Source organism: Stigmatopora argus, chromosome 19, assembly GCF_051989625.1.
Source record: "Stigmatopora argus isolate UIUO_Sarg chromosome 19, RoL_Sarg_1.0, whole genome shotgun sequence".
NCBI classification, from domain to species: domain Eukaryota; kingdom Metazoa; phylum Chordata; class Actinopteri; order Syngnathiformes; family Syngnathidae; genus Stigmatopora; species Stigmatopora argus.
In genome coordinates, this window is record NC_135405.1 from 6,360,056 (window position 1) to 6,386,891 (window position 26,836).

At 37.3% G+C, this 26,836-nt stretch overlaps 1 long non-coding RNA gene across 1 annotated transcript; it reads left to right on the forward strand.

Annotated features, from left to right (window-relative positions):
• LOC144064248 (uncharacterized) lies at window positions 1–26,341 on the forward strand. Its single transcript, XR_013296744.1, has 3 exons — window positions 1–135; window positions 25,987–26,109; window positions 26,186–26,341. It is a non-coding gene; the product is annotated as an uncharacterized LOC144064248 (long non-coding RNA).
• The last annotated feature ends 495 nt before the right edge of the window (window positions 26,342–26,836 follow it).

Here is a 26,836-nt window from a genome sequence, read left to right on the forward strand (position 1 = left end):
GCTGTCCGGAAGCTTGATACCAATTCCAATGATTTGATTCAGGTGTGTTGATGGAGGCAGAAATGGAAAACAGACTGGATAGTGGCTCTCAAGGACCGGACTTGACCACCCCTGCATTACATCATTGCTTCTTTTGTAAGCTAAATTGTCCTTCTAATATCTTATTAATCATTTTGCTTTGTTTATATGATAAACGCCTGATGTTTGTAATGGTTAATTTGCCTGACTTTGGTGCGGGTGTGAGAACGAATGGCTGTTTGTCTCTATGTTTGCCGTACGACTGACTGGTGACCAGTCGACTCAAAGTCAGCTGGGATAGGCTCCAGCACCCCCGGGACCCTGATGCGGACAGGCGCTGTTGAAAATGAATGAATGGATGTATAATGAGCAAGTCACAGATGGTATAGTAGTTCATTGCCTGACTTTGGTGACATCAGTGCTCTGTTTGTGTGCCCTACAATTGACTGGTGACCACTTTTTGGTGTAGTCCACTTTTCGCCCAAAGTCAGCTTGGATAGGCTCCAACACTTTTCGACCCTGACAGCAATAAGAGGTGCTGAAAATGAATAAATGTATGATGAGTGCACAGTAATTTATCAAACAGGTCTAGTGAAACACTGGAAGGCAAGCGGTGACATCCATCTGGCTGTCTGCTTCCTTTAATGTGTTCAGGCATTGAGTGACAGGCATGGAATATGACAGTTCTCACAGTATGCTGCTTTAGCTTCATGCAACAGGAGCCTTTAATTGACCGTTAATTTACCTGCCATGATATTTACATCACATATCAAGTTAACTCTAAAACTTTCAATGAACAAAGGAATAACTTCAGATCCAATAAATACCGAGAAAATAAATTAGCGTAGTCACCATATTAGAAGTTTGTATTGTATGTTTGGAGCACACTACTAATTGCTGATAAGTTAACCAACTTGCATGAGAAAATGAACATGCACTCAAATTCATTAAAAAAATTAAATTAAAAAATAAATTGGTAATCTAAAACATAATTATATTGCACTCTGGTCTTTCTGAAAGGGGATCACTCATTAGTAGTCCTTCTCTTTTATTTTATTTTATTTTGGCCTGATGTTGTTTTGTTTGTTTCTTTTTGTTGTATTGGAGGTTCAGATCAGGTGATGGTATAAATATTTGTCCACTCTATAAATGTTATATCCCAAATTATCAATAAATTCAAGCTACTTATTTTAAAATTTCAAGCAAACATAAATATTATCTTGAATTTTAGAACCACTTGTTACTTTTATTCTTGTTTGGGGGGAAAAAAGGGTTTCTCTGGTATTACTTTAGCCAATAGCAACTCAGCATTTTAAGCCTCAATGTTAAAAGGTGACATATTTTACCATACCCTTATAATTCACAAATTTTGCTGTCAATCAGTTGTCGTTTTCCGACATAAACCCTGCACAATCAAGCAAATTGAGGTCGGAAAAAAACAGCTTGCTCAACAAGAGACGAGAATAGAATTGGGGAGAAGGCGACAGGTAAACAAACACTAGTCAAATGATTAGACATCTTTACATATATGAATATATTCATAACAATTATGTAAAAAAAAAAAAGATTGTCCACAATAAAATTGCAAGACGTGCATTACACACAATTGTGAGATGGATAAGGAACGTATTCAGAATGCAGGCATAGTTGATTTCAAGCTGTTTCATCTCCATATTCATTTTTTATGGCTGGCTGTTTACATGTTTCAAGTGTCCAAATCAGATTATTAGTATTTCATCATGTAATCAAGCCGCTTTTCCCAATGTAATAATTACATGTTGATTGGAGAATATTCAGTAATGTGAGTGAGTAACCCCCAAAAAACTAAATCCTTTTAAGTATTAGGACCACAATGAGGAAAAAATTCTAGTCTATGACGTGTCTTATTTGTTTATTTATTTTCTATAGTTCTCCTAATAATAGATTCATCTTGATTTGCTAATTTTGCTATCATACAATATTAGAGTGTTACTGTTCATGATAAAATGAACATAAAGCATAATGTAAATGTATGAAAAATAATATAATATTACACCCATTAGTCACAGTTTAAAGTCAAAGCTGTAATGAAATCATGTACAACATGTAAAACATATTGTGGAAATAGAAATATATTTGACACCTTATTCTTTATTATTTCAAGTATAAATGACAGAAATAGACAAAAACGACCATCACTGGCCATGCTCATTCCCATGTACAAAGAACACATTTCCAGCAAAATCCATTAAACACTCTGCTTACTTGATTGCTTGAGGGGCAGACCCTTGACGGAGTTACTGCAGCTATTTGGACTTGTTTGCATGGTGCTGGATTTAGTATGTGATTGTCCTCAGTCAAGTAGAAGATTGAGTTCTTGAAATCCCATGGAACTCACTGCAGCAAATTTTGTTATATGGAGTAGCCACAAACTGCACCGGATTATTCTACATTTAAATTGGGGGGTGTTTTTGAAGGAAGCACCGTTTGTCTAACCAAGAGAGAGAGAGAGATGTGAAAAAGAATCCATCACTGATTGCCACTCATGACAGACAGACATTTAAAAACCGTGACCGGACGTTTGGTCGACGGACGTTTGGTCAACGGACGTTTGGGAACTGTCCGTCGACCAAACGTCCTTCGACCAAACGTCCGTCGACCAAACGTCCTTCGACCAAACGTCCGTCGACCAAACGTCCGTCGACCAAACGTCCGTCGACCAAACGTCCGTCGACCAAACGTCCGTCGACCAAACGTCCGTCGACCAAACGTCCGTCGACCAAACGTCCGTCGACCAAACGTCCGTCGACCAAACGTCCAGGTACCTTTAAAAACATACTAAACATAAACTTGTACCAATAAATACAGAGAAGCTACAAAATTCTCAATTATTACCTTGTAGGACAGCTCCTGAAACTCCTGAGTTCTGCACCCGCAAGCTTACTTTTTCCAAATTGACGTAGTCAGAGAACAGTTTCATCAGATCAGAACATCCGTAACAGGTTGTTCCGACCTTTGCTAAAAAAAATGCTGCCATGAGAAATCAATGGGCAGCCAGTAATATCTTGTAAAATGAGATCATGTTCCAGGCTGCACTTAGCAATCGGGTACAATCAAACTCTTTCTTGATGATACAATGTCAGAGTGCTGAAAATAGTCAAAATATTTTTTGCTTTGCAATATGCTGGTGAGTAGTTAGCACAGCTCTGGGATCCTGGGTTCAAATCCAGGTCGGTCCACATGTGTGGAGTTTGCATGTTCTCCCCGGGCCTGCATGGGTTTCTTACGGGTACTCCGGTTTCCTCAGACATTCCAAAAACACACATGGTAGGCTGATTGGACCCTCGAAATTGGTATAAGCGTGAGTGTGAATGGTTGCCCGTCTCGTCGTGCCTTGCATTTGGCCGGTCACTGATTCTAGTGAGGATAAAGCGGTTCAGAAAATGAATGAATGAACTGGCTGGCTGCCAAGTTTGTAACATTTAAAATGAGCTTGGCAAAAACATGTATGATTTAGCAGGTTTTTCAAAAAGGACAGCACAATTCAGAAGTAAACTGTTAGTTTCTCTGGTTCCTATGTTGCAGTTAAAAATTATTTTCATTTTTACTTAATGAATAATTTGGGCATGAAAGTCATAAGGACCAGCCAAGCCTTTCCTGGCAAAAGTGCTGAAAAATGTTTAAACCTAAATTTGTTCAAGGAAGTTTTGGAGAATTTTGGCTCATATGTGTCCACCACCAAGTTTATATTTGTATTTTTCTTCAGATCAGATTTCAACCGCTACAGGAAGTCCTTGCATGTTAATCTGCAGGTAATTGCCTAGTATTAGAGACAAGACTGTTTATTTTACTAATCAGATATAAAGATTGTCTTCCAATGCTTTGGCTTATTTTGTATCCTTCAATTTCAATAAGTATCCCAAACAGTGAATAGAAAAACATGTGCTGCAATATTTATGAGATCATGAATTTTACTAAACAGCAGCTTTCAGCTGAATAATGCTTCATACTTAGATGTATTTTTTTTGTTATATTAAGAGATACGTTGTGTTATTTTTAACTACTGCATATTTGTGTAATATTTATGATGGAGATCCAAATAACAAATGTAAGGTTTTATACGAAATTGTGATCAACAACAGTACAATCTTCTGTCTGCTTATAATGATATATTATCATGATTATTGACATTATTATTATTACATTCTATTAACTGGTTCAACAGTCAAAATTTTTCATAAATCTAAATGTCAGGAACTGGGCGCAATGAAAGATAATCCCCTCTTGGCTAACTTAAATTTGTATCCAGTTGAAAAATAAATCTTTCTAACAAATGAAGTTTAGAAATGCCTTCACCCTTTCTGTCTGACTTAAGTCACAAACCCAATAATAATGGAGTCAGTGGAGACCCTCGGGCAGGATGTTCTGGTGATTGATCATTTTTAGGAAGTCAACCATTGGGAAGTCTCTTTTCGGTTTCTCTGGTACGTCGCAGACTTGATGTCCCTGCAGGAACCACTGTAAGGAAATGTCAGCATACCAATTAATTAAGATTCTCCACCTCGTTTTCCTTGTTTTTTTTCTTCAAGCTACCCTGATCCATGAAACCTTGGCTCGGAATCTTCTATATGTTATTGTTGTCACCAAACCAGGTTTATATTTTGTCCATCAATACTTATTAAATAATTCCAAATTGTCTGTTAGCTTCCTTTCATTGCTTTTCCCCCTGGTTGCACTGCTTCCAGATGTGTGTTTTCATATTGAAGCATTTAACCAATCACATTTCAGCCATAATTTGTTGCCGGGGTCAGAAATCATCCTCAAGGCCTTCACAATCAGTTCTGCAGGCTCTGCTGCATTAAACAAGTGTCGATAAGACTGTTGCTTTAACCAGATTTCGAGTTGGCAACACCACAATGCCTTCTCGCAGGCGTAGGGATACGTCATTGCCTTCTCGCAGGCGTAGGGATACGTCATTGCCTCCTCGCAGGCGTCATCGCTTTCACCAACTATGATTGGCTAGTGATAGAGTGGATTAGCCAGAGCTAGCAAGCTGTATCTGTTGATTTAAAGACATTTTCAAGACGGACTATGCCAGAAATACGACAGGACAGGCTTGACTTTCAGCATTAGCTTCGATGGCGATAGAAAAGAAGGAGGAAAGAGAGGATGAATATTGTGTAGAGGTAAAAAGGATTTTTGGTGAGTAAAATATGGCTATATTCCCAAATAATATTTCAATTGTATGAGGTTATTATTGATTATTTTTATGTGTCACAGCTGTAGCTGCAGTAGAGGTTTTATAGCCATAAAATAGTTTTTGCTGAAGGCGTCACCAGAAAATGCAGGGACCGCCACTGTAGTGCTCTTGTATCGACTATATAATATATTGAATATGCAATATATATTCAATGGGATTGAATTCTCCCTAGAGAAAAGCAGTTTGTATTAAAATATTCAGTCAGAGTAACATCTGAACTGAGGGGATATTTAAATATGTACAAGTTTTAAAAAATTGGATTGTCGGCAATATCATTACAAAGCATAGCACATTCCTTAGAAATGTTTTACATATGGACAGGAGGAAACTCATACAGGATCAGAATGCAGTGGCTGTCATTATTGCATTTTCAGGAATAATGGAAACATTCAGTGCACTATTGGTGGTCTCTGGGCGATAATCATACATGGTGTTTTTACAGCTCATTATTAATGGTGTTTCACATAAAACATACATCGAGTGGGAAGGCTAATATTATTGCAGTCTGGTTGATGGAAGAGCAGTGCATTTCTTGACTTTGGAAGTATGGATGAATTGTTCTAGCAAAATGTCAACTGTATCCGTGACAGCAATTCCAGAGCGTATTACACCTTCCAGCTAAACAGAATATGGGGTACAGAAATAGAGAGACTTTGACTTGGATTAGTTCACATATTGATCTGTCAAAAACGTCTTGAGAAATGGTCAAGCAGCATAAAGTATGTCCTGTTCATTTTCTTCAGCTCCTCCATTATGTGGACCAAGTCATAATGTGACATTTCTAATATATTCTTAAACTTAAATGCAGTTTTTCGGCTTGATGGACATCTGTACTTTATGTATACTGTAATAAAAGGTAGAGGGTAATTAGAGGGGAAGATGGGCGTGAATCAGTAATAGTTGGAGAACAATTCATAATTCAGTTGTAGTTAATAATTCAATATTTTGGCTTTTTAATTCATAGGTATTATGTGAAACTGAATGAATGATGTTTTTGACCACAATACCCACTACTGGGTCTCATTCTGTATTCACGCAGCAGTAGTCATACACAAGTAATTTTATTTTTGCCTAATGAAGCATAAAACTATTTTCAAAACCTCAGCTTTCTGGCATGGCAAACACCCACCAGCTTGTGCTGGCGCAGGAATTGACAAACGTTTTTTCCAATTTGAAAAATGCAAATAAGAGAATTTAAATACAGATAAGCATAGCAAAACTGCTATGCAGTTTCCATTATTTGTGAAGAAAAATAATAAGTACCGCGCAGTGTGACTCATTTCAAAACTTGTACAGCCACGGTTGGGTAAACGTAATGCAAGCATAATTGCAATGATGAGTTTATAACTTCTAGTATAGATTATTCATTCATCTTTAATAGCGCTTGTACTCACCGGGGTCGTGGGGTGATGGAGCCTATTCCAGCTGACTTTGAACAAAAGGGTGGACTACACCCATAACTGGTCGCCAATGAGTGTAAAGCACACAGAAACAGACAAGCATTTGCACTAATTATAACAGTTCTAACGTGACTGTGATTTTCTTGATGTATATTTTATCATTTATTCATTCATTTTGGCAATGAATAAATGATTATATATACATATATATATATATATATATATATATATATATATATATATATATATATATATATATATATATATATGTATATAATCATTTCGTTACATGGCCCTTAGCCTTGTGCATTTCTTTCGCCAATAAATTGAATTTAATTGAATTTATTCATTCATATTTTTTTCGGTTCCTCACAAGGGTTTCAGGGGTGCTAGACATAAATATATATATCAAATCAAAAGCCTTTATTGTCATCATACACAGCTGCATATAATGAAATTGGTGGCGCTACTCCACAAAGTGTGTTTCCCCAGTAAAAAAAAAACATAAGTAATATAAAATATAAAAAGTCACGTCCCTGGCAAGATGTATATGTATATATGGATGTGTGTGTGTGTGTATATATATATATATATATATATTTATTTTTATATATATATATATATATATATATATATATATATATATATATATATATATATATATGTATGTGTATGTATATATATATATATATGAAACTACTGGAAACTTTTGACCACAACTGTATATATATATATATAGATCCTTGCTTGTAATGCCAAGAGCCCATTTTCAGCTCATTTTATATGGTCAAAGAGGCTAGCAAATATAATTTGCTCACTCCTGCATGGCATAAAAGCCTTTGCAGCAGCTGTAAATGGCAAATATTAGTGTGTGTTTTCTGAGATACATAATAAGGAAATGCATTTGCCGAGTCCAAATTGGTACTCCTGAGTTTCCACTTATGTCTGCTCAACATATGCATAATTTCCACTTAAAACTCTAGTCCTTGATTGCTTTCATCCTCCTTTCCGTGCAAGTCATCATTTGATGGCAAAAAGACATCCCAGAGGCAGGAGTGTTTTTAAAGAATTGCATACTACTTTTTTTCAGAAAATATGTCATGAACATCGGGTTAATTTGATACTCAGCCTCACATGGGAAAAGTTAATTATCAGTATGTATCAGGCCTAATAAATACATCAAGTACATCTCAACATATGAAAATCACAGTTGAACGGAGCTTCATTCTCATTCTGTAAGTAGTGCATAAACATTTCTTTTCCAGCATAATTTGCAGGATCTCATTTGTATGCTACAGATTGTCCCATGCAAGCAGAGAGCATCCATGCTTCAATGAAAATGCATGCTGATTTCTTTTATTTATTTATTTATTTCCTTGTACATGATGGGAAGTAATTAGCAGTAATGTGATCAGGAGGTTAGGAAAGAGCCATTAGATCTCGCTGCGCTGGTTCCTTTCTCCGTGGGGGAGCCCGCCTATCACTACCAACTAGTGAAGCTGAAAGATTTCACTACAGTTTAAATAAAATGTCACACCCCTCTGATTCCTCATCTTCATCTACTCCCCTTGTTGTAATTCTTACTGGAGTTTTCTCTTCTGGTTCTTTTTTGTGCTATCACCCTCTCTTATCATGTTCACCTAAAAAAAAAAGCCCAAATGAAGCCCATTGAGAGGTACAGCAAAGGCAAGGGCATGACTGAATGAAATAGAAATAAAAGGATGTCACAGACCCACTCACTGCTTTGGTAACCTCAGTGTTAAAGGGAACAAATAGTGTGAGTTATTAGCAGGGGAAAAATGATGAGACGATAGCTAGCTATCCACTTTTATTTCAATAGGAGGCTTGTCGTCATTCTACTTTGCCGAAATAATTGCATACGACGTCCATGCCTTTGCTGTGATACGATAACTTTATTTCTTGGTTAAATTAGCATGCCTGAAAATAGTCAAATATATTGTCATTGGCAGATGAGCTTGTGTAGTCAGTGTTGTAAAATGAAGGATTCGTCAAAGTCCATTTTTAAAAATGGCACAAAAACAAGTATCGGATTTATGTGACTTTTCTACAATTGGTTATTTATTTATTATTGTTTATTGAAAGATGCCTGTATTTATTTTTAATTTATTTCTATTTATTCAAATGTTGTGTTTAGTAGTTATTGTGTCACTTTGTTCGACAAATTCGTGACCGGACGTTTCGTCAAAAGACGTTTGGTCCCCGGACGTTTGGTCGACGGTACGTTTGGTTCCCGGACGTTTGGTTCTCGGACGTTTGGTTCCCGGACGTTTGGTTCCCGGACGTTTGATCCCCGGACGTTTGGTCGACCGGACGTTTGGTAGGACGGACGTTTGGTAGAACGGACGTTTGGTAGAACGGACGTTTGGTAGAACAGACGTTTGGGAGAACGGAAGTTTGGTCGCTGGGTTCGCTTGCTGTCAGAGAGTTTACTGTTGATATTTTGATATTAGATATTAAACTCACTCTCTCTTTCTCTCTCTCATGATTATAATTTTGAGAGCTGGTTTCAACAGTAACAACCCGGTGACCAAACGTCCATTCTACCAAACGTCCGTTCTACCAAACGTCCGTTCTACCAAACGTCCGTTCTACCAAATGTCCGGGGACCAAACGTCTTTCGACGAAATGTCCGGTCACGAATTAACAGAGGAATTTATACTCAGGTTTTTTAAACCGTATATTTTACACATTGTTACTCAAGGTGCGTTTTTTAAGTTGTTTTTTTTTGTAGTTTTTGGGGGCTGGAAAAAATAGGCTTCTTATATGTGGTGCATTTGCTGATGATTAATTAGGGTGTATTGTCTAAAAGAGGTATATTTTAGGAAAATATTGTGTATGATGAAATAACTAAATATAAACAAGGGTTCCATACATTATTTCAAGAGCAGTGTTCTTATTCAGAATGACAATGTATAGCTTGCAAATCTATATCCATCACAACTACTATCAGCATGCAGACAGCTCCCATTTTGGGGGTCCAATTTCCACTCCCCAATAACAAGATTCCCCTCTATGTGGAATGGGACTTGAATAGAGTTCTTTCTAAATGTAAAACAGTTGTTGTTGGCTGTGTTGACCAAATCAATACCTTACTGCTTCCTTCTTACCTTTTGTCCACTGGGACTGAAATGCTTGATCTCATCCTTTGAATTGAAGTTTACCTTTGTTAACTTGGGTTTGAACGGCTCGTCATTTTTTAAAGGATACTTTTGAGATGTGGGTATCGTGAGAGTTTTGTTTCCTTCATGGTTAGCATGCTCTTTTAGAGGGGCAATGTCATTCAGGGCAGACATTTAATGTAGAGCGAGCTGATTGGTGTAATTAAGGCGATGATATCATACACAGTGATGTTTGGGTGGAAAGCTGCCCCTGCTGACCTGAGGACCACCCAGTCAGCAGTGGTCAAGTTAGAGCATTTATCTGTTTGTTTCATTCACTATCATATGACATCATGCATCATGTCGCCTAAAACAAAATTTACTTGCACTGGAACACAATATGGGAATTTGTCTATAATAATGATGGATGGGTGGGTGGATAGGTTATATGGATGGGTGCTGAATTGGAAGGAATGGGGTGTATCCTGAACAGATCACTGAGAATTTGCTGATGGGTAAGCCTGATGGAATTGCATAGTTACGGGTCATTAGTTAAGCAAATTCTCTAGGCAATATTTGGGGTCCTTATAGACGTCCTTGAAAACTCCAAATTTAGACAACCATTTTGTTTTTAGATGTCCTTGGACTGCAGTTGTGTTTTAAAATTTTAGTCTTATCCAATAAAGCTGATTGGACATGTTTGGGTGCTAAGCAAATGTTGCAATATTAAGGACAAATCAAGAGCAATTGTTGAGGATACAGTGGGTCCTTGTCCCAAAACTAGTAGCCACTCATCGCAGGCCAATTCCCAAATAGTTTGACCTCACAACAACAACATAAACTCACACTGACAATTCCCATTCACACAAGAGATTGAAACTGATACTGTAAATTTGTAAATTGAATCCTCTGTGACCCTTGAGTAACTTCATTGAAGCAGTCAGGGGTCGATTTTCACTTTTTGACATCTTGACTGACTGTCACACTGTTGAAACTCTTACTGAGTTAATTATAATTCTGTGATTTTACACTAAAGTCATCACTGATCTTACAATTTTTACAATCTTAAATAATTGACTCCCATCACACTTTTATTCTCTTTTTATCTAAGAATAGACATTATATCAGGTAAAAGAGCAAATGAGAACATCGATCACCTAAGTGGTCGTTATGATGACATTATTTGCAGTGCATTTCAATAAAATGCTCCGAGCCAAGAAAGACTTTCATCACTCTACACATACGTTCATACTGGACTTGCATACATAAATGGGGATGATCTCCAAGGATACGTAATGGACCACATTGATGTGTAGCTGCTGCACGGCCAAAAACGACAAAGACTCTCTTTGCAAAGCTCCATCACTCATATCGGTGTCTCTTTTGGGTACATAGAATCCTCATTATGTTTAAGCATTTCTTTCATTTACTCTGAAAGATATATGACAGGTTGTCATCTTTCATGAAGGCACAAGAAAAGTAAGTGGATAGATTTTGTGAAACTTAGAAGAAAATGGCATTAAAATGACCTTAGTCAATAAACCATGAGGTACCAGCAGGTTTTACAGTGTAAACTTTTTTTCTGTCTTACTTTGTTATCAGCAATTAATACCTACAAAAAATAAGTAAATGTAGTTTGTATTCAATATATGATTGGATTGTTTTACAAATTCACCTGGGAGATACTCACATATTTATATAGATTTGTTGGAAACGGCGGTCTGGAGGTTGAGTGGCTAGCACGCCGGGCTCACAGTTCTGGGGTGCTGGGTTCGATCCTAGGTCGGTCCTCCTGTGTGGAGTTTGCATATTCTCGCCTGGCTTGTATGGGTTTTCTCCGGGTACTCTGTTTTCCTCCAGCATTCCAAAAACATGGGTTTTATAGGCTGATTAAACACTCAAAATTGCCCTTATGTATGAGTGTGAGTGTGAATGTTTGTCTGTCTCCTCGTGCTCTGCGATTGGCTGACCACCAATTCAGGCTCCATCACCCCTCACGACCCTGGTGAGGATAAGCGGTTCATAAAACGAATGAATTTGTTGGAATCAGGCAGCAGATGGGGAATAACCATCTATCGAGAAAATCAGTGGCATGTTTTATTGGTTATTTATTTTTTAAAAGTGGCATACGATTGTAATCATGCTTCTGCTGTTAAGTCATCCATGCTAGGTTTTGAAAGCCAATGTTGTACAAGCCTAGGGGTTCATACAAATACCATTTGTCATCCGTTTTGATGGGTTGGCTTTGCTGCAAACATGACCTGAAGTCTAATGGAAATAGAAGCTGATTCCCAAGCAAAATACTAACAGCTTGTTTCATTTAATTCATTGGTTTTATCAATTATGGTTGAAAAATAAATACATGTCAGTACAGGTATTTGCCAAAGTAAACCTGTCCACGTATGGTGCTTCATGTGGAGTAGAATTACTCTAAATTAAAGAAGTTGGGAGAATAAAAATACAGTGGATTATGGTGGTGAACAGACTCATGTACATTTTTAAAATTAATTTCTGAAATCGTTCAATTGCCGATTGAAATTCAAAAGAACGAACATGACATAGATTTTAGGATTTTCAGTTGTATGGACTTTGTGTCCCTAGTTACTGGCAGCAGTATTTTATTTTAGTCTTTTTAAAGTCTGTTGGACACATCACTCTGTTTTTATTTAATTATGTTGTTTGAAAATGAAAACTTTAAAAATGACACCACAAAGGAACGATGGTTAGAGGTATACGGGCACTTATCCGTTGATGCCATCAATCGCTTTACTCTTAAATTATTGTTTTGAATTTGGAAGTTAGCGCAGCATTGAAGTGCTACGAATGACCATCAAAAGCCAAACTGCAGTCTTGTGGGATTTATAAGCACAAATAGAAAGGGAATAGACATTTAAATAAAAGAAAAAAGCGAGACAGGAAAAAGAAAATAAAAGACAGGTGGTAAAGGAGTTAGAGTAAAATTCCTTTGAGGTTCACAGTGGGGACAGTTCCCTTTTGACAGAAGTGAGCAGGGTAAAAAGGTGTTTGCGTGGATGTGTTTGACTGGGAATACCACTGGGCAATACTTATCTGCATGTGTATAGTACATATTGTATGACTAAAGACTAAGTGGTTTGCCTATTTATTGATATTGCAGCTTTGGAATCCATTTACAGTTAATTGTGTTGTGTATTGTATTGGCTGTTTATTGCAACAAATTCTGCAAGAAGTATAGTGGCTAGACTAGACTAAACACAAAGTGTCACTCAACAAAAAATATTCATGATGTTATTTTAATGCTTTTAATACAATTTTCCATCTCTATAGTTTGACTACATTTGGGCCATCTGGTCATTGTTGAAAAAATTCCAAGATTTAGTACTGTACTTGGATTGGATTGGATTGGATTGGATAACTTTATTCATCCCGGATTCGGGAAATTTCATTGTCACAGTAGCAAGAGGGTGAGAATGCAGATACAGGAAAGGCATTTTAGACATAAATAGATAGGTAATAAGTAAGTTAATAAGTAAATACATAAATACATATTTAAGTAAATAAATAATAAATGTATAAATAAATAAATAAGCATGTTGCTGAAATATATATGTGTATATATACATACATATATGTAAACATGCATATACATACATACATACATATATATAAACATGCATATACATACATACACATATAAACATGCATATACATATATATGTGTATATATACATATATAAACATGCATATACATACATACATATATATAAACATGCATATACATACATACATATATAAACATGCATATACATACATACATATATAAACATGCATATACATACATACATATATAAACATGCATATACATACATACATATATAAACATGCATATACATACATACATATATAAACATGCATATACATACATACATATATAAACATGCATATACATACATACATATATAAACATGCATATACATACATACATACATCCATATGATACAGATGTACATGTATGTACATGTGTACATATCATAACGAAACTGGTGGACTCTTTTCTCTTAACTAAATGATATCATTGTTGAATTTTTAGTACACAGCCAATACTATCAGGCACACGGATACTATTGTAAAACCTTAAAATTCACATCAGCTTACCTTGCCAAACCTTGGGGAATTATTCCGAGCACACTACAAGTAATGCTTCAGTGTATACTGTGTAAAATGTGGTGTTGGCGGGGGGCACACAGAGAGACAGCTTGCTGAGGAGCTGAGAGTGTCAACACACCAAACAAGATCATTTCAAGCGTTGCTCCCTGTTAACAATCAAAATAGCAGCTTCAGACAAGATTTCAATAGGTGGTCTATCACGCAGAGCAAACATTCATTTTAAATATTTGATCATGGTGGGTATGTCTGTCTTTTTCTGTCTGCAAATGCACACCCGCAAAATTTTGTCAACACGCAGACACATTTTAGCTTGTTGTTAAGAATAATATATAATTCATTTTCTCATCCAGGGTGATAGAAAAATAAATTTTGAAAGAATATTCTTTAAAAATATATATTTTAGCTTCTAAAGCTGTGTAGTGCACATAAATGTTGCAATACGTATGATAGGATTATTGTTTGTTATTGTCTCTGAAAGAAAATGTAGGAATTATTCATTAGAAATAACACTTGTGTATTTTCAAGGTAGCTTAATATTTAAATTTCCTTTTAAAAAAACATCTTTTTGAATGAAACTGGGTCTTTCTCATCTTCTTTTTTGTACCAATTATAAAAAGACAATCCGTTTTAAAGATTAATATTAAATGAATTGTGCAGTATTCTTACTCAAGAGTTCAGTTTAATAAAGAAAAAAACAGGAAAATCTGTTACAATGTAAATGTCTAATTCTTCTTATCTGATTCTGTTTACTTAAATCTATAAAATATTTGTATTATTAAGAAATCACTGTGCACTACATTTGTAGGGCGGGTGAGTGGTTGGCACGTCGGCCTCACAGTTTTGCCGTCCTGGGTTCGAATCCAGGTGAGTCCACCTGTGTGGAATTTGCATGTTCTGCCCGGGACTGCGTGGGTTTCCTCCCGGTACTCCGGTTTTCTCCCACATTCCAAAGACATGCATGGTAGTCTGGTTGGACACTCTAAATTGCCCCTAGGTATGAGTGTGAGCATGTGGTTGTGATTGTCATCATGCCCTGCGATTGGCTGACTACCAATTCAGGGTGTCCCCCACCTGGTGCCCGAAGTCAGCTGGGATAGGCTCCAGCACCCCTGTGACCCTTGTGAGGAAGTTCAGACAATGAATGAATGAATGAATAAATCTATGTAGATGAATTAAAGGGTTGACTATGGGACTTCATCGTGTGCGGTCGATTGGTCGCCGGTCTTTTGGTCGCCGTCTTTTGGTCGTCCGTTGTCGCGGTCGGGGCGACCAAAAGACCGACGACCAAAAGACCGACGACCAAAAGACCGACGACCAAAAGACCGGCGACCAAAAGACCGGCGACCAAAAGACCGGCGACCAAAAGACCGGCGACCAAAAGACCGGCGACCAAAAGACCGGCGACCAAAAGACCGGCGACCAAAAGACCGACGACCAAAAGACTGGCGACAAAAGAAGGTAAAACAACACGGTCTACCCATCAATAAAAGCCAACAATGGCCATGAGCAGTTTCACTGAGTGTGAGTGTATAAGAGTTTGTATGTACATGAGTTGTCCCCTTAAGAAGGTAAGTCCGTCAGGGTCTTAACAAGTTCTCCAACAAAAAATAATAAAAGTCCGGGAAATTTGGAGCTTTTCTTTAGCCTAATAATTAATAGGGAATTAAGTATGACTAAATAGTGATTCGCAGTTTGTGTTTAGGGAATTTGAGCAACGATTTAAATGGTAATTATCACTTACCTTCCGGGCGACCAAAAGACCGGCGACCAATCGACCGTGTACCGGACTTTATAGTTGGATTGCTATTGTTCTATCCTGTTGAATCGATGACAAATGACAGTTTGACAAAAGTGGCCATCATAAAGATGAACAGCCATACACAGCCCCCTGCCCAAGTTACAAGTGTGTTTATCACGTCTTTATAGAGGGCTTTGACAGACTACCATCGCCTCAGCTAGTCAGTTTGTTGAAAGAAAGAAAAATCAATGCTTCAGTCAGTGTCTATTTTTTTTCTTGACAAATGTGAGTATTCTGAATAGCTCAAAATTAGTTGCCATGTGTCTATTCATCTAAAATGACGAGCAAGGCCAACCACAAAAAAACATTTCCAGTAAGAGCCCTCACTGCGGTCTTATTTTCCCAGCATGCATCTATGTAACAGTCTTTACAGTTATAATTGCAGACATGTCTCCAACTGCGCCAGTTTGTCCCATTCTTTGTCTCTCTGTCTTCCTGGTATAGATGTGACCATCATTGTCTCACATTGCATAGTACACTCAGCCTTTGTTTATCCGGTCAATTTTCAATTTTCTTGGCTACAGTAACTGTTTTTGTGTCAATCAACTTGTACTTTAAACATTAGCGGCTCTGCAGAATTGAATCGTGGAGAAAAGAGTAGGGAAAGAAAGTTTAGAAAGCTAGAGTGCACAAAAAAGTAGCCAGGTGCTGACAGCAAGAGGACTGCATGACAGTGTCCACTTTAAAGTCAAGATGACAGGACCAATCATCCACACTGTCAGTCCAGGAGAATCAACTAAGAGTATATGAGCGGAGAAAGCAATGGGTAAGGTATGCGTGTCAGGGTTGAGGCCGCAATCATGACTTTTTTTCTCCTGATTATGCGTTTCGAATATCTAATGTCTCCATCTAAACAGGAAGTGAGAAATTGGGTAGCAAAGTGTCTTTCAAGTACAATTTAATGAATCTGCAATTCTCCGCTATGTCTTGCCCTATTATTCTTCCTTTTCTTTCATTTTTTTTCTTCTTCTTATCAGTATGACATAAGCCTTATCTTTACAACTGAGAATTCAACAAAACTTTTTACTTCTGAAGTCACATAGAAACTTGGACTTTAAACCGCAATTGTGGCGTGCCATAACCCAAGTCATTAATATTTTGTACAAAACCTCAGCGGACGTTACAAGACTTCATTTCAGTAAGCATCAAATGATTAATTATGCTTTTTCTTTGGCTGTTTCCCCCCCAAAAAAGGAACCACTAAAAGGTCAGAGGAGATGAGAAGATAAGAAAGTTTTACTCTGAGTGACAAGCATACCGCAAAATTAAATGATAATTTTTAATGGCGAGTTTCAAGTTATCCCTTTATGTTGGCATTGAAAGTATGGAATTATTCTCATTCTTAGAAAAAGTAGAAAAGAAACAACTGAAACTACTAAAGAGAAACAAAAACCAAAAGCATAAAAATGCATACTGCTTATCTTCACAAGAGTCGCAGGGGGTGCTGTAGCCCGTGATCGGACGTTTGGTCGCCGGACATTTGGTCGCCGGACGTTTGGTCGCCGGACGTTTGGTCGCCGGACGTTTGGTCGCGGACGTTTGGTCGCCCGTACCCAAACAACCGGCGACCAAACGTCCCCGACCAAGAGTCCGGCGACAAAACAAGGTAAAACACCATGGTCTACGCATCAATAAAGGCCAACAATGGCCATGAGCAATTTCACTGAGCGGACATGTGAGTGTATAAGAGTTTGTATGTACATGAGTTGTCCCCTTAGGGACGTCAGTCAGGGTCTTAACAAGTTCTCCAACAAAACACAATAAAAGTACGGGAAATTTGGAGCTTTTCTTTAGCCTAATAATTAATAGGGCATTAAGTATGACTAAATAATAATTCACAGTTTGTATTTAGGGAATTTGAGCAACAATTTTAAATGGTAATTATCAATAACCTTCCGGGCGACCAAACATCCGGCGACCAAAAGTCCGGCGACCAAACGTCCGAGTACCGCTGTAGCCTATCCCAGGCAACCACAAGGGACACCCTGAATTTGTTGCTAGCCATTTGCAGGGCACAATGAAACGGATAACCACAATCACAGCGCCACCGAGTAGGAATCAAACCCAGAATGCCCGCACCAAAGTCAGGCGGAAAACCCACTGCTCCATCGGGTGCCCCACATAAAAAAATCCTCACCACTAAATTATCAATATCACTAAATAATATTAACCCTTATATATGTACCCTTCTTGCTCCTTGCCATGTTCGGGAAGTTGTAAACGTGAAATTGTTTTTATTTTTATTTTTTTTGTCTCTTGTACTGCTTTTAAAAGATTATTTGTTCTTATTTAATTCTGTTCCACTGTTGAACTCAAAACCCCCCTCCCCACCACGTCTGTGGCATTTGAGTCCAGCAGTCTGTATAATGTTGTGACACTACTAGAAAATAAAGTGGACAATAAGCCCACATGTATTCTTCTCACATGTTTGTTTAAATTTCACACATTATATTGCGAGGACAAGGTTTCTCCATCTGAATGACATGGGGCAATTGGAAAGTAATTTAATATTAATCTATCTTGCTTGCAGTTGAGATCGCAGGTGGCGCTCATGACATGAAAATCCCACGAGAGTAAAGATGGAGCGAGGATAAACTGAATCTTATTAATTCGCCTCACTGTCTGGCTTCATTCTGACAGGCCGTGAATGTGTTTGGCCTTTAAAATGTTGCTGTTTGTTTCAGCGATTCACGTCGATTCAATTGTTGAAATGATGACAATGGTGAACGTAAATGCACGCCTTTAATTATTCTTGGCATGTTATCGAATGTTATTTTGTGTATTCGAAAGTAGGAGCATTTGATAATTTGGCTTCTGCACTCTCACTTCACTTGTAAAATGTAGTTTACATTTGTACTAGTAGAGCGACAACCATTAAAAGTACAGAGTAACAGATTAAAAGAACATGTTCAATAATGCTAACAAAAACTTAGTATTCTGTAAATATGTGCATGGATGCATATTATAAATAAGCAAATACGTGTTCAAGGTCCTAGAAGAAAAGAAAAATGTGAGCTTTAGTCTGGTTAATTTTAGTGTCGCTATTTGTAAGTTTGTACTTTATACACAAATAAAAAGTACAAAGTGTGTATTACAGAACGTGGGTAGTCGGTAAAATAAATGTTGCATTTGAATGATATTCTAAATGTGACATTTTTGGGCCCGACTACTGTTACTAACACATTAAAATAATTCAATTCATAGAACATCATATTTGCATACAAAAAAATATTGTAATGTGTTTTGTAAACTAGAAATACGAAGCCAAATTGCAATATTGACTCGAGTGAGGATGCTATATTGACTCCAGAGGGGGAGAAAAAAAAACATGCCCATAGTGTCTTACACATTGTGTCAGTTGGATGGTTTCCTGCATACATTTCAAATTCAGCATGTGGAGAAAACAAAACAACTCTGACATAAAGAGAAATGCAGTGCATGGTTTGATTTCTGTTGACATTGTTTATGTCCCCTCACCATGTTTACAGCTTCATCTGCCTTCTGTGGCCATGATGTATTCTACTTGTGAACCCAAATTCCTCCCAATTTTGCTTTCCATGTTGTCTTGTTTCCACTTGCGCCTCTCCTCCTTCTTTTCTCCCTTCTTGTATAGCTCACTGCCTCTGTAATCAAAGCAGTGAGTGAGCAGTGTTTACAGGGTCATCCCAGGGGCCCAGCAGTGTGCCAGTTTTACTTTACAAGCATTCACCTCATCTCTCTTTGCCCTCCAATCCATGTCCTCGCTGTGGTCGGATTACGAAGGAAGTGACAGGAAACACCCCCTTCTCCCACAATTCCTTCATAATCTCAACACTACCCACCTCATAAACACCCACAATGCACTCCTGTCGTCATGAATTTATGAAGGACCAGTAGGAGGCTAATTTACCATATTTTCACAACTACAAGTCACCCTATTCTTTATTGTTTGGCTTGGCCTCCGACATATATTCATTACTGCCACTGTTAGTTGAGGTTTTCAGATCTTATACCGAAAATCAAGACTTGGCAGGGATTTGATGTCATATAAGGTTTCTTAAACAAGTGGTTTTAGCCTAATGTTTTCTGAATAGCTGTTCATGTATTGCCAAATATTATAGCGGCTCCAAAATAACAGCTGTTTAAATTTTGGTAAACACTTGAAAGTGTGTCTGCACAATATAAGAGTGATTAGCACACACGCTCACATTTAAATCCCAAGTGGGTTCATTCCTACCTTCCTGTATGGCACGTGGGTTTTCTTTGGGTACTTTGGTTTCCCCCCAAATCCCCTAAAAACATGCATGTCAGGCTTGTAGAGCACTAAAGTGTCCCTAAGTATGATTGTGAGCATGAAGGTTATTCGTCTCATTGCACCTTGCAACCTATTCAGGGTGTCTTCTGCCGACTACCCACAGATGGCTGCAGCACCCCTGCGAACCTTGCGAGGATATGTGCTTCCGAAATTGATTGATTGAATCAATGATTGATTGACTTGAAAGTGTTCAACAGATCATTTGAATACAAGTTAGTCAAGATAATGAACTTTTTTACCTAGGTCTACAATGTCTTGTGTGTCTTGCTACTGCAACCAAGAAATTTTCCAAATACGGGATGAAATAAAGTTCCAACCAACCACCCAATATGGATAAAACTGTGCAAGAAAATCTTATTCCATATTAAGTCAACCACTGGCACTGCCTTTTGTTTCTGAGCAGACTTTGCTGAGATCTCTGGCTGTATTAATACACAATAATTAGTTTCCTGGGCAACTTTGAAGTAGCTATGAATCATGAATATTGTCCTACTAGTAGACACAGTAATGAAACTAGTGATAGGGTGCAATATATTTCTCAAAGATATGAACAACATGTTGCAGGTAGTATTATCTTCTTATTTTGTCACCTTCACGCTACTGCAGTTTTACTGTGAGCTCAACAATGTGTTTGGCGTTGTTGTTTTTTTCTTTTAAATTTAGTGAGCGGAGGTGAAGTGACTGATTGTCAGGCAAAAGAAAAATGATAATTTCCCCATCATATTGTGAATGATTACAGCTCTAGAAAATGTCACAGAGCTTTACGACAGAAAGCCTTGATGTGCGTTCTTACACAGCAGCATGATTGACAGCTTTCAAATACCCTCTCCCCAGCAAGGAACAACAACTTTTCCACTTGTAAAGCCTGGGTGCCGCGCATTGTCACAAAACACTGCACGATACGCGAGGAATATAGCGTTTGAAAATTGACAGCGGGTCTCTTGTCATCACTGGTTGCTCACTTGATCCTGTCAGAACATTTTAAGGAGTTCTTTGCCCGAGTAATTGAAAGCTGACTGCACTCTCAGAGTGAATATATTCCAGGCAATGGCGGGCCGTCAGGGCCTTCAAGGGCTTCTCTGCTGGCCTAAGAAATATCTGAATCATATATTATATTTTGTCCATCAATACTTATTAAATAATTCCAAATTGTCTGTAAACTTCCTTTCTCCCTGGTTGCACTGCTTCCAGATGTGTGTTTTCATATTGAAGCATTTAACCAATCACATTTCAGCCATTATTTGTTGCCAGGGTCAGAAATCTGCCTCAAAGCCTTCACAATCAGTTCTGCAGGCTCTGCTGCATTAAACAAGCCTCGATAAGACTGTTGCTTTAACCAATCAGATTTCGAGTTGGCAACACCACAATGTATTGTCGCAGGCGTAGGGATACGTCATCGCTTTCACCAACTATGATTAGCTACCAAACTGTATCTGGAGCTAGCTGCACAAGTAAATATATTGTTGTGTTGATTTAAAGCCATTTTCAAGACGGACTATGCCAGAAATACGACAGGACAGGCTCGACTTTCAGCATTAGCTTCGATGGCGATAGAAAAGAAGGAAGAAAGAAAGGAGGATGGATATTGTGTACAGATAAAAAGGATTTTTGGTGAGTAAAATATGGCTATATTCCTAAATAATATTTCAATTGTGGGCCCGGTTCTGATATCTGAAAAGCTCCAGTGTTTGTATTTAAGCTCCAGTGTTTGTATTTAATCACTAAATGCTGCTAGGAAGTGGATTTTACCTCATTTTAGTGAATTTTTTTGCCGTTTCACGTATGGACGTATTATGGACGTATTGACGTTCATCGCGGTCTTTTTACCGGGGAAATTATACTCCGGGCCCAGTTCTGATGTCTAAAAAGCTCCAATATTTGTATTTAATCAATAAATGCTGTTTTCGGCTGGATTTTACCCCATTTTCGGGCAATGTTTGCCAGTACGCCATTGACTTCCATCGCTGTCTTTTCCTGGGGAAAACACCCCCTGGCCTGGTGGTAATGTCTGAAAAGCTCCAGTATTTGTATTTAATCACTAAATGCTGCTAGGAAGTGGATTTTACCCCATTTTTGTGCATTGATTTATTGATTATTTTTTTATGTGTTGCAGCTATAGCTGCAGTCGAGGTTTTATAGCCATAAAGTAGTTTTTGAGGGTTGGATTGATTCGTTGAAGGCACTACGAGGAAATGCACGGACCGCCACTGATTCCAGGTAACACTAATATTGAAATAAAATTGTAATAAGAATTGGATTTTTGTAGCCATTTCTGTCAAATCCTTGTTTTATAACCTTCTTTCCATCCAAAAGGGAGTGGTAAATTAATCATTGCAGTATATGACTGTTACCTTTTCAGATTTTCCCTCTGGCTTACTCAAATGGCTTCACAGCAGCAGTTTTATTGGGAAAGCTTATAAGTCAATGCACTATTGGGAAACGGTAACATGAAGTCACATATTTTGCTTGTGGGCACAATATTGACCAAGATGTTGTTTTATATGATGTTTGTCTAATATATTGAATTTACAGGAAGCAAAGGTCCCATTGCTGGTATTGGGTCTGGTTGTAAACTGTAGCAATAATCCTAATGTGATCTCAAATAAAAATAAAACAGGAATTTAATTGAACAGGGCAGCAGGAAGAGGATCAGTGAAACATAAAGAAGTGGAAAATGAGAGGGGAAATCAATGGAGTGCATAAAAAAACTGAATTGCAAAAAAGTTACACTTAAAAGTGAGTCAAATTTAGGGAGGGAAATGACACTTAATGTGGGGTGTAAATCATAGAAAGTTAATATAATGTAAAATTACTTTTTAAAATTATTATTTGACGTGACTTTTTATATTTTTATATTACTTATTTATGTTTTTACTGGGAAAACGCACTACCAATTTTGTTATACGCAGCTGTGTATGATGAAAATAAAGGCTTTTGATTTGATTTGATTTTTTTAAACACTAATCATAATTTTGCATCTTATCCCTGGCACATTCTAAGCAACACTTTTTACTTATATGACTTAAATAACATGATAACAGCATCGAATGTCCACTTTATTGAGTCCGACTCAAGGTAAGGTAAATCTTGGGGGAAAAAGGCATGTGGCGGATCCAATTTCACTGATGCGCCAGCCCCTCACTGTCAACGTGTCTCACGTCAAGCCATAAGGGGTTGAACATCAATAATTTCTTTTATGTCGGCAGACAGCAATCAATGTGTCCCTCAATCCCTGAACAGGAAGCACTCCATATTTAGTGGTTGAATTCCGAAATGGATATCTGAAGTACTATCAACTGGATGCGTGTGTTGTTATAATGATGTAAAGAGATTACACATTGGAAGGCAGTTTGATTTTTTACTCCCCGGTTAATGTTGAAAGAAAATGTAATTGAACTTGATTAAGTGAGTTTTTTCATCAGTGCTATGTAGGCAGCTTTTCATTAGTCTTTCTCGATGTATTTTACAGTAAAATAAAATAATAAAGTTATTTTTCTCCAAGTATAAATATGAACTATTTAACTTTTTAGAATGCTGCTGCTTAGTTTTTACATCAATTATACGGTGCCAAATTAATAAGCTAATGAAAGGATTACTCAAATAAATAAATAAATCAAAATCAGAAGCCTTTATTGTCATTATACACAGCTGCGTATAACGAAATTGGCGACTGAGAAAACAAAACACCAAACTGGAGAGCAAGGAGCCACTGCACCCATGTGCGCCGCCATCTTGGATCCAACTTTCTCATTGACATCCTCACCAAAAGAAAATGTAGAAAGAAGCTTTTTAAAAAGCATTTTTTTCATAACGAAGAATTACAACCTGAAACTAAATTATCAGAAGTAAAACAAACTAATGGGAAAAAATAACTTTCCACTCATGTTGCAAACTGGTGGTCTTGTTTGAGTCATTTTGCCCAGGGTGCCTTTCAGGTTAGGACCGCCAAACGTTTAAATTAACAAAAATGGATGTTCACAAATAAAAACTAAGATGGTTGGGGCTCTCACATTCACTTCCATGCAAGACTTCTCGGAAACTTGCTAATGTCATCTTCCATCATGGACCAGTGGGAAATTTTCCAGGTAGAGAATGCAGTACATTACATCATCCTTGTGCTGGGACTACAAATACTCTTGGCTGACTATGCTCTTTTCCCAGATTTGGTCGAAAAAATAAACTCTCCCAGCTTTTAAAGATAATTTCAATATAGGTATTAAAACCTCTAGAGCACATGTGTCAAAGTGGCAGCCCGGGGGCCAAATCTGGCCCGCCGCATCATTTTGTGTGGCCCGGGAAAGTAAATCACGAGTGGCGACTTTCTGTTTTAGGATCAAATTAAAATGAAGAGTATAGATGTATATTAAATTTCCTGATTTTCCCCCTTTTAAATCAATAATTGTAATTTTTTAATCATTTTTTTCTGTTTTAAATTCAAAAATCATTTTTTCAAGTCTAAAAATATATTTAAAAAAGCTAAAATAAACATTGTTTTAGATCTATAAAAGACTGAATATTCAGGGCTTTTAATCCATTTATTAAAAAAAATCTAAATATTATATCTAAAATGGTCCGACCCACATGAAATCGAGTTGATGTTAACGCGGACCGCGAACCGACCCGAGTCTGATACCCTTGCTCTAGTCTAGAGAGATCGTTATTGCCACACTCTTAGCGCAAGATGATGTCCATGATTCAAATGCATAAATATTACTCGTATTTGTCTTTTTATTCACGTGTGAAAGAATTTGGTTTTGTTTTATACACTAGATCCTCAATTGCAATAAATAATTACTATAGTTAAGTGTGCATGTCAGCAGGGGCACAGAGATTTTTACAGTAAACACACACCACTCCATTCTATTTGCACAAAGCTACGGGGTCAAGCGTACGGCGCATTGCGATGCAAACACACGTTTGTGCATTAATCAGGGGCATGGTCTGGGCACGAAAACCACGCCCCTACGGTGCACTGAGGCAAGTAGGCTCAAGTCTATGAAGAGGAAAACAGAACCAATTGGGACTGTCAGCCATCATAAGGAAAAATGCATAACACCTTCTTATACAGGAAAGCATCATCTTAAAAATACTCTGAAAGCACTCGTTAAAACTCCGATAACAAGTACCGTAATTCTGCCATGACATAAAAATATTGGACTCCACCAATAAAAAAACAATCAAAATAAAATAAAATAAATAAAAAAATAAAAAAATAAAACAAAATTTTGAAAAAATGTACAAAAAATAAAAAATAATAATAATAAAAATAAAAAAATAATACAAATAATATTAATAAATTTTTTTTTAAACAAAAATAAATAAAAATGTAAAAAATAAAAAAATAATAATAAAAAAATAAAAATAAAAAGCCTTTGTTGTCATCATACACAGCTGTGTATAACAAAATTGGTGGTGCTACTCCACAAAGTGCGTTTTCCCATTAAAAAACCCACAAGTAATATAAAAATATAAAAAGACATCTTGGCAAGGTAAATTCTAAAATATTTCACAATCTAGCATTGAATATTACACTGTTCGTATGAAAAAAAATATTGCTGTACATACCATATAGTTATTTTTCATTTCGTTTTAAAACAAAACCTATTCACGCAGAATTTAAAATATATATAAAATGAGTGGAAACATTGAACACTTTACTAAACATTTCTAAAGAATAATTTGCTTGTCTCCTATGGTTTGCGAGCAAACAATTCTGTAGAATTTACTATTGTTCTTTCATCCAAATAAACATTACTATTGCTGGCATTAAGGTCACTTATGGGCAACCTGGATTGGCTGCAAGTCAATAAAAAAAACTACATGAAGAACACACTTTAACGAAGTCTCACCTTTCATTCATGAAACCTAAAAATACTGGAAAATAACTTACCTGCCTCTTTAATTATACTAATGCATTTCCCATCAAACAAGGATAGGGACATTTGAGATGACATTTTAATGTGTTTGTTCAGGATGAAGAACCTCTAGTAATACATACAGGCATCAGATGTTTCTCTGCTGAAAAGAATGAAAGTAAATCCCTTAGTCATCTCGATGCAAACCAGCCAATCTCATCATTGTATCGGCAAGATAAGGTAACTTGACCTACTTGATACACTTGACTTGATTTTCCAATGGTTATTTGTGCAATTCATCTTTTTACATCCTCAGCTAACAGGCGCTCCAAGGTGGTATGTAAGTTAAGGCACCCCTGGCATCTAACCATTAGTCATCAGACCAGATCTCCACAGTTGAGGGAGCAGCTCGTCCCCCCGCAATGTCAGTCAGCTTTGTGATATATGCTTGTAAAGAGGCTGCTAGAAGGAAAGGTAGGATTTGATGTTTACATGCTGTTCAAACAACAAATGGCCCTTAGGTGTGTGTGCATATGCGTGTCGTGCAGGGGTGTGTGTGTGTGACTTTTCACCTAAACCGCAAGCATGTAGCCTTTGAGCGGCTGACTTTTATTCTTGGTACCATGTCACATTTGCAAGCATCACAATGGCAGTTCGTGGGATGTGCCTGCCTGCGGTTAGCCTGTGTGTCTCCAAAAATGCAAATGGTTGGGTTTTTTTTCTTTCCTGTCCACTCTAGAGCTTAATATATAGGAATATATATGGCCAATTTAGTCAAATAAATGCAAGATATGTGGTTTGTCATTAGAACAGTGCCTTTTTTGTGCATCTCTGCCTACAGCAAGGTACCATTTAAATGTTAAGTGGAGAAAGGGCTTAGACTGGCTGAATACAGGCTACAGTACATCTTGACAAGAGTCGCATTAGTGTGTGGCTCCAGTTTTTTACCTAGGTCTACAATGTCTTG